The following is a 9937-nucleotide window of genomic DNA, read 5'->3' on the forward strand; positions in this document are numbered from 1 at the left end:
TGGCCTCGAACTGTTCTGTAGGATGTCTTTTTGTATTGTTGATGTTTACCTTTGCTGTGAAAAAATTTTTAGTTTGATGTAGTCCCACTTGTTTATTTTTTCTTTTGTTTCCCTTACCTGAGGGAATATATCAATAAAAATATTACTAATGGTAATGACCTAGAGTTTACTTCCTATATTTTCTTCCAGGAGTTTTATGGTTTCAAGTCTTACATTTAAGTCTTTAATCAATTTTGAGTTTATTCTTGTATATGGTATAAGAAGGTGGTCCAGTTTCAGTTGTTTTGCATGTATCTGTCCAATTTCCCAGCAGCATTTATTAAATAGACTGTCTTTACCCCAGTGTAAATTGTTGCTTCCTTTACCATAGATTAAGTGACCAAATAGGCTTGGATTTATTTCTGGGCTCTTTTTCTGGTCCATTGATCAATGTATCTGTTTTTATGCCAATACCATGCTGTTTTAATTACTATAGCCTTGTAGTATAATTTGATATCTGATAGTATGATACCTCCAGCTTTGTTTTTCTTTCTCAGGATTGCCTTGGCTATTTGGGGTCTTTTATGTTTCCATATAAATTTTAGGATTATCAGTTCTAGTCCTGTGAAAAATGCCATTGGTATTTTGTTAGAGATTGTGTTGAATCTACATATTGCTTTGGGTAGTATGGGCATTTTAATTATATTAATTCTTCCTATTCACGACCATGGTATATGTTTCCATTTATTTGTATCTTCTTTCATTTCTCTCTTCAATGTCTTATAATTTTCTGAGTACAGGTCTTTTACTGCCTTGGTTAAATTTATTCCTAAGTACTTTTGGTGCAATTGTAAATGGGATTGTTTTCTTAATTTCTTTCTGATAGTTCATTATTGGTGTATAAATATGCAACTGATTTCTGAATATTAATTTTGTATCCTGCTACTTTACAAAATTCAATTATCAGTTCTAATAGATTTTTGGTGGAATCTTCAGCGTTCTCTATATGTTGTATCATGTCATCTGCAAATAATGACAATATTACATCATCCTTTCCAATTTGGACGCCATTTGTTTTTTTCTTGTCGGATTGCTGTGGCTAGAACTCCCAGTACTATGTTGAATAAAAGTGATGAAAGTAGGCATCCTGTCTTGTTCCTGATGTTAAGGGGGATACTTTTAGCTTTTCTCCACTGAGTATGATGTTAGCTGTGGGTTTGTCATATATGGCCTTTATTACATTGAAATATATTCCCTCTATTGCCACTTCACTGAGAGTTTTTATCATAAATGGATGTTGGATTTTATCAAATGCTTTTTCTGTATCTATTTATATGACCATATGATTTTTATTTTACATTTTGTTTATGTGGTATAGCACGTTAATTGATTTGCAAATATTGAACTAACCTTGCATACTAGGAATGAATCCCACATAATCGTGGTGTATGGCCTCTTTATGTTTTGCTGGATTCAGTTTGCTAATATTTTGTTAAGGATTTTTGAATCTATGTTCATTAGGGATATCAGCTTATAGTTTTCTTTTTTTGTCATTTTTTTTGTTTGTTTTGGAATCAAGGTAATTGTGGCCTTGTGAAATAAACTTGGGAGCCTTCCCTACACTTGGATTTTTTGGAATAGTTTGAAGAGTATCGGTGTTAGTTCTTTTTTGAATGTTTGGTAAAATTCACCTGTATAGCCATCTTGTCCAGGACTTTTGTTTGTTGGGAGTTTGTTGATTACTGATTCAATTTCATTGGTAGTAATCGGTCTGTTCCAATTTTCTGTTTTTTCTTGATTCAACCTTAGAAGACTGTATACTTCTAGGAATTTACCCATTTCTTCCAGATTGCTTAATTTGTTGACGTATAGTTGCTTGTAGTATTTTCTTAAAACTTTTTGTATTTTTGTGGTGTCAGTTGACACTTTTCCTCTTTCATTTCTGGTTTTATTTATTTGGGTTTTCTCTCTTTTTTTCCTTGATGAGTCTAGTTAACGGTTTGTCAATTTTGTTTATCTTTTCAAAAAATCAGCTCTTGGGGTTGGCTCGGTGGCTCGGTTAGAGCTCCATGCTCCTAACTCCGAAGGCTGCCGGTTCGATTCCCACATGGGCCAGTGGGCTTTCAACCACAAGGTTGCCAGTTCAATTCCTCCAATCCCGCGAGGGATGGTGGGCTCCGCCCCCTGCAGCTAAGATTGAACACGGCACCTTGAGCTGAGCTGCCACTGAGCTCCCGGATGGCTCAGTTGGTTGGAGCATGGGCTCTCAACCACAAGGTTGCCGGTTTCGACTCCCACAAGGGATGGTGGGCTGTGCCCCCTGCAACAAGCAACGGCTACGGGACCTGGAGCTGAACTACGCCCTCCATAACTAAGACTGAAAGGACAACCTGAAGCTGAATGGCACCCTCCACAACTAAGATTGAAAGGACAACAACTTGACTTGGAAAAAAGTCCCGGAAGTACACACTGGTCCCCAATAAAGTCCTGTTCCCCTTCTCCAATTAAAAAAAAAAAAAAAAAATTGAGAAAAAAAATCAGCTCTTCATTTCTTTCATCTTTTGTTTTGTTTTTGTTTTTGTTTCTGTTTTATTTATTTCCACTGTGATGTTCATGGTTTCCTTCCTTGTACTGACTTTGGGTTTTGTTTGCTGTCCCCCTCCCGCCCCCAGTTCCCTTAGGTGTAAAGATAGGTTGATTTGAGGTTTTTCTTGTTTCTTTAGGTAGGCTATGAATTTCCCTCTTAGGACTGCTTTCTCTGTGTCGCATAGATTTTGGGTCGTGTTTTCATTTTCAATTGTCTCAAGGTATCTTTTGATTTCTTCCTTGATCTCATTATTGACCCATTCATTATTTAATAGCATATTATTTAGTTTCCATGTGCTTGTGTGTTTTTTAGTTTTTTTCTTGTAATTGATTTCTAGTTTTATATCACTGTGGTCAGAGAAAATGCTTCGTCTGATTTCAATCTTCTTAAATTTACTGAGATTTGTTTTGTGGCCTGATATGTGGTTTATCTTGGAAAATGTTCCACATGCACTTGAAAATAATGTATATTCTGCTGCATTGGAGTGAAATGCTCTAAAAATATCAATTAAATCCATCTGGTCTAGTGTGTCATTTAAGGATGCTGTTTCCGTGTTTATTTTCAGTCTAGAAGATCTGTCCATTGGTGTCAGTGGAGTGTTAAAGTCTCCTACTGTGGGTGTGTTACTGTTGATCTCTGCCTTTATGTTGGTCAATATGTTGTATTTGCTTTATATATTTAGATGCTCCTGTGTTCAGTGCATAAATGTTTAGTAGGGTGATGTCTTCCTGTTGAATCGATCCCTTTATTATTATATAATGTCTTTCTTTGTCTTTTATTGTAGTCTTTATTTTAAAGCCTATTTTGTCCAACATAAGTATTGCTACCCCAGCTTTTCTCTTGTTTCCATTTGCATAAAATATCTTTTTCCATCCCTTTATTCTCAGTCTGTGTGTATCTTTCGATCTGAGGTGGATCTTGTTTGTAGAGCATATGCATGGATTTTGTTTTCTTATCTACTCAGCTACCCTATGTCTTTTGATTGGAATATTTAATCCATTTACATTTAAAGTGATTATTGATAGGTATATAGTTATTGCCATTTTATTATTCATATTTTTAATCTTCATTTGTTTGTTTGTTTTTTCATTTCTTCTTCTTAAAGAAGTCCTTTTAACATTTCTTGTAATACTGGCTTAGTGATAATAAATTCCTTTAGCTTTTTCTTTTCTGGAAAGTTTAATTTTAAATGATATCTCTCCTTCAATTTTAAATGATAGCCTTGCTGGGTAGAACAGTCTTGTTTTTCATCACTTTGAATATTTCTTGCCACTCAGTTCTGGCCTGCAAAGGTTCTGTTGAGAAATCAGCTGATAGTCTTATGGGAGCTCTCTTGCTGCTTTTAGGATTCTCTCTTTGTCTTTAACCTTTGCCATTTTAATTATGATACTGTGTTTCTCTGAAAATAAGACCTAACTGGAAAATAAGCCCTAGCATAATTTTTCAGGGTGACATTTCCTGAACCTAAGCCCTAATGTGTCTTTTGGAGCAAAAATTAGTACAAGACCCAGTCTTATTTTTGGGGAAACACAGTATGTCTTAGTGTGGGCCTGTTTAGGTTCATCTTGTTTGGGACTCTCTGCACTTCCTGAGCTTGTATGTTTATGAGTATTTCCTTTGCCAGGTTAGGGAAGTTTTTAGTCATTATTTCTTCAAATATGTTCCCGATCCCTTGCTCCCTCTCTTCTCCTTCTGGTACTCCTATGATGCAAATGTTGTTATGCTTGATGTCATCTCACAGGACCCTTAAACTATCTTCATTTTTTTAAATTCTTTTTTTCTTTTTGTTGTTCTGATTGGGTGTTTTCTGCTACCTTGTCTTCTAAATTGCTGATTTGATCCTCTGCTTCATCTCATCCACTGTTGATTCCTTCTAGTGTATTCTTTATATCTGACTGGTTCTTTTTTTGGTTTCTATGTCCTTCTTTATGCTTGCTGTCTCTTTGTTGAAATTCTTGCTAAGTTTTTTAAACATCCTTAGAGCCAGTGTTTTAAACCCTATCTCTGGTAGGTTGGTTGCCTCTATTTCATTTATTTCTATTTCTGGAGGTTTCTCCTGTTCTTTTATTTGGGACATGTTTCTGTCTTTCCTCAATCTGGCTGCCTCTTAGTGTTTGCTTCTGTGTATTAGGTAGATCTCCTATGCCTCTCGGTCTCTTATGGGTGGCCTTATATAATATGTGTCCTATGTGGTCCAATGGCACAGTCTCCCTGATCTCCTGTGTATGTGTTCCAGGAGTGTCCCTTGAGTGTGTTGTGTGTGTTCTTCTGTTGTAGTTGGTTTGTGTGTCAGTAGATGGAAGTGACTCCCATGCTGACTGACAGTGAGGATTGGCTTTGCTCACAGTGTATAAGCTGCTGTGTGGGGGCTCACCCCTTAGAGGAGGATTTGCCCCTGTGGGCTCTTGTGCTGGTTGAAACCTCCTTTTGGGTGTGCCACTTTTGGGGTTAACCAGCTAGTGTTCTGGTGTGATCTGAAGCTGGCCTCTGGGTGTGTTGTTTCTGGTGTCTCTTGGGAGGGGCTCCCGAGTAGGCCAATTTCAGCCTTGCCAGTTACCAGCCTGCTGCAACCCAGTAGGAGTGCAAAGCTATATGTGGTTGGCTGGAGCCTGTGCTGAACCTGGAGGTGTGTGGGAGTGGCCTCGCCATGAACCGAGGCCTGCTGCCATCAACAGTGGGCCTGAGGTAGCTTAGAAAAAGGTCTAGGGCCCCTTAGGCCTATTGCCACCCACCAGCTGCTCATAAGGCTCAGCCATTGAAAGAGCCTCTTTAGGCGCATGGGCCAAGCTATTTAACCTGGTGTTAAGAGTGCCCTTGGCGATGCAGCACTAGCTGGATGGTGCGGAGTACCAGGGAGTCACAAAACATGGCCTGTGGTTTTTACAAAGTTAATGCAGATTCAGATTCTTATGCCAGTGCCTGGGCTATGACTACATAGCACAGAACACCACAGGGAGCTACTGCTCACCTCGGGGCAGTGCCTGGACTGTATCCTCTTCACGAAATTTCCTTCGAACATCGCAATCAGCCACTGTTTGCCTCAGGCTTGCAAAGCCCCGAGAGCTACGCAAGAGTGACTGTGTCACAGGTTTTGGGTCACTATCCACCATCAAAATCTTCCTGGACCATCATGAGCTCTCTGCTGCTGCAAAAGACCTCCGTGGCTTGTGGTACAAGGCTGGCCACCCAGGTGCCTAGTGTGCCCCTCATAATGCAGCTCTAGGCGGGCAGAGGGGGTTTCCAGGGATCTAAGTAGTGTGGTTGGTGGTTTCTACAAAATCAGTGTAGTCACGGTTTCCTAACCAGTGCTAGGCCTGTGACTACCCTACTAAAACACCCCAAGAACACCACGGCCAGCCACCACCTGTCTCAGGCCCACAGGTTCCCAAGAACCACCAAAGAGATGCTGCAGTGCAGATCTTGGGTTACTGCTCATGAGCAAACTTTTCCTGGGCTGCTGTGGGCCATCCACCACTGCAAAAAGGCGTCTGCAGCCTGTGGGGTGGGACCAGCAGCCCAGCAGTCAAGAGTGTCTGGAATAATATATAGCACCAGCTGTACGGAGGGCAGGGATCCAAGGTGTACGCAGGGACCAAGGCAGTACGCAGGCGCAGATTCCACTAGACCAATGCAGTATCAGACTTGGCCCTTTGGTGGAGAGCTTCAACACTGAAAAGATGATGACCTCCTATACTCCACACGTGTCAATCTCCATACAGGGACAACAAAGGCTCCTGTCCCTCTAGCTCCCACCCCAAAGCCATTCACTTCAGTTCTTCCCTGCACATCCCTCAGCCACCAAAGCTGCCACCTCTCCACCAGAGACCAGGCGAGTGCACACAAGAGTGCGAGTTCATGTGGGGGTTCTACAAGAGGGCATCTGGGTTTCCATCTGCCCTCTACCCTACTGGGATGGACAGAGTCCTCACTGATTTTCACTGGCATATACCATGGGAACTCCTCTTCCTGGCACAGGACATTTGGGCTAGGGAGCCCGGTGTGGGTCTGGGACCCCGCCCTCTTCAGGGAGGACCTCCCTCACTGAGATGTCCCTCCCGGCGTTCAACCACCATTCGCGGGCTTGGGGTCAGCCTGATTCATGTGTCTGCCTCCCACCACCAGTCTCAATGTGGCCTCTTCTTTATGTTCTTAGTTGTAGGGATTCTGTTTAACTAGTCTTCAGATGCTCCTTGAGGTTGATTGTTCTATAATTTATTTGAAATTTTGGTGTGATCCTAGGATGCAGTAGGCCCAGCGTTTACCCAATCTGCCATCCTGGACCCTTCCCTATTTTGATATAATTTTAGATTTACAGAATTACAGAGTTTGTGTATACCCTTCATCCTGCTTCCACTAATGTTAGCACTTTATTTAAGCATGGTGCAGTTGAACCAAATGGTTGAATCATAGATCATCTTTCCTCTAACACTGTGCTCCCAGGGCAGCCTTTTGCTGATAACTCTGCATACTGACTGTGTGCTGCAAAGAGATGGCAGAGCAATGTAGCTGCAACTGGTGAATTTGAGCTGAATGTCCTCAACAAAGTGGACTTCTTGCCCCCATTCTTCTCTATTCCTTTTTCCTGATTTGTTGTCCCTCACAGTACTTGATTACTTGCTGTTATATATTTGTCTGTTTGGTGTGTGTTGTTTTCTCCCCACAACTATAGTTGGGGCCACCCCAACTATAATGGAAAATCCATATTTTCCTGCTCACTGCTATACCCACATCTAGAACAGTGCCTGGCACTTAACTGGAGCAGCAAAAAATATTTGTAGGATGAATGGCTAATTTTATGTCAGTTGACAACAGCTCTAATAAAGTTAGGCTGCATCCTAGATTCTCATCAACTCTGAGACATTGATGAGCTGGTGTGTTGAGCCAGTACTGTGGAGAATTGGAACCTGATCAGTGCTAAATTCACTAAGAAAACTATTACCCTATGCAGACCTGTCTGGGCGGCCAGCTGGCTTTCCTCAGGCCACTCCCTTCTGTTTTCTTCAGGTTCTCCCGAGGACCTCCAGTCTCAAGTACAAATGAATAATAAGAAAATAATAATGACATTACCAATAATAATAAACTTTACTGAGGTTTTTCTATGTGCTGGACATAGCCAGATATATTCTGTTACATCCCAAATGAGTTTAATCAAGTAAAGTCCTGCCAGCAAGACACCAGGAGACCTAAGTTGGGGCCTCAGCTTAGCCATTAAACTGTGTGGCTTTGGAGAAGTTCCTACACCACCTAAATCTCTGGGTTTTATATGTTGTGTTTTTAATTCATAAAATAAAGGGTAGGACAAGATCAGTAGATTCTAAACTTTTTTTGTTTGAGCAACAGCACTCTGTTTTTAGCATCAACATCTATCAAGAGATAAAAGCTGACATCTCTTGTTTAAGCTTCTGGTCTCCTACCTGCTCCACCCACCCCCAGAACCCCCGCCCCCAGTCCCAAGAGGACATGCAACGAGCCCTCCAGAAGCCCAGCATAAGACGGCAGCAGTTTCACAGCTCCACTTAGGGGGAGAGAAAAATTTTGTGCTTGGAGACAAAGGCATGACCATCTGGGGAACTTCCTCTGCTTCAGAAAAACAGAGGAGCAGGCAGTGTGGCATTCTCAAACATTAGCTGAAGTGGAATCCGCTGGGACTTTGATAAGCAGGTAGATTTGCAGACCCCTCCCTCCCATGCCCTATATCCTGATTCCCTGGGTCTGGAGCGGGGCCAAGGAATCAGCATTGTAACCTGCCCTCCACGTAATTCTGCTGCAGATGGCACAAAACCTGCATTGTGAGAACAATGAGCATGAGGGAAGCAGAGGACATACAACCTAGCAAGTCGATTTCAGGAAAGAAGGGCAGACAAACCCTGCTTAAGAGAGAAGTTGAGGGGAGGGTGTGTGTGTGTGTGTGTGTGTGTGTGTGTGTGTGTGTGTGTGTGTTTGTGTGTGTATAGGAACCACTCTGGGATCTTTGATGTTAGAGAAACAAGGAATGAGTTATCTGGCAGTGTGTCAAAGGGGTTCAGCGTAGGACTCTGCATCTCTGCATGTCTACCAGGCTGATCTGGTGAAGAGGCAAGCTGTGTGGAAAACACCAAGCTGGGCTGAATGTCCTGACCACAATGCCTGCTGTATCCTCAGTCCAGGGACTGATAGGTGCTGCCAGCAAATATTCTCGAGTAAACCTATTTATGTGTCTTCTGTTAGACACTTCCTGTGTATTCTTTTCAGTGGCCAGACCCTCGCCAATTATGAAGAGTTTCCAGGTCTTCATAATGCCAAAGCCTATGATCCTGATACTTAAGTAACCTTCAGGAATAACCACAACTCACATTCCTTGAGCCCTCACCATGTGCCAGGCTCTGTGCTAAGTGCTTTACAAGCGTCATTTCATTTTCACAATCACCCTATAAAGCAGGTATTGTGAGTATCCCATTCTGCAGATGAAGAAACCCAAGCAGTTTGGTTCCAGATGCATTCTCTTATCTCCTGCCCACCCCCCTAGTTACCCCAGATTTTCAGGGCAATATGTTGACCAGAAAAGCGAAGAGTAGCCTTGAACTCTCTCCTGTTCTAGGGTAACCATATAATTTATCCTATAAACCAGGATACTTTCTAAGAGTGAAAGAGGACAGTATTAATAATTAGGCCAGGACAACAGACTGAAACTGGGATTGTCCCAAGAAACCTGGATAGAGTCATCTCATCTTTTTCAAACTTTGTCCATTCTCCTGAAATACCTGCCTTTGACACACACACTTAAACTTTCAGGTTCAGCAGATAATTTTGTCACTGTTTTAGAGAGGAAATTGAAACCACCACACAAGACTCCCCTTAACTTTTTGCCACATACAAATCTGCCTGCATCTCTGACCATCTGTTGTTATTATAATGAAGGGCCATGTTGCAATCTAAAGTCACTTCTCCCTCCTGGGCCCTGAATCTCAGGCCTTGCTCCATTCATTATCTCCTTTCTTCCCTGCGTCTTCAGCTGCACTCCCTACTGGCTTCTCTCCTCAGCATTTAAATGTGTCCAGATCTTTTCCATCTTAAAAAAAAAAAAAAAAAAATCAACAGCACTAAAACATTCCCTCTACCTTGTGTTCTCCTTTCACCTCCATCCTATATATTTCTCCTGCCCATCATAGTAAACTTCTTCTTTATTTATTTATTATTATTATTATTGTTATTATTATTATTATTAAAGTAAACTTCTTGAGAGAGAGAGAGTGTGACATAAACTCTGGGCTCTGGTGAGCTGGTTCCAGTGCATCTTTGCAGCCTCGCTTGTCTCAGCTTTTCTCCACCTCACTCTCTCTGCCCCACCTTGTTGAGATTCTGTCTGTGCCTCCAAGTGCTCTGCTCTGTCCC

The sequence above is a fragment of the Rhinolophus ferrumequinum genome, chromosome 22, assembly GCF_004115265.2.
Source record: "Rhinolophus ferrumequinum isolate MPI-CBG mRhiFer1 chromosome 22, mRhiFer1_v1.p, whole genome shotgun sequence".
NCBI lineage: Eukaryota > Metazoa > Chordata > Mammalia > Chiroptera > Rhinolophidae > Rhinolophus > Rhinolophus ferrumequinum.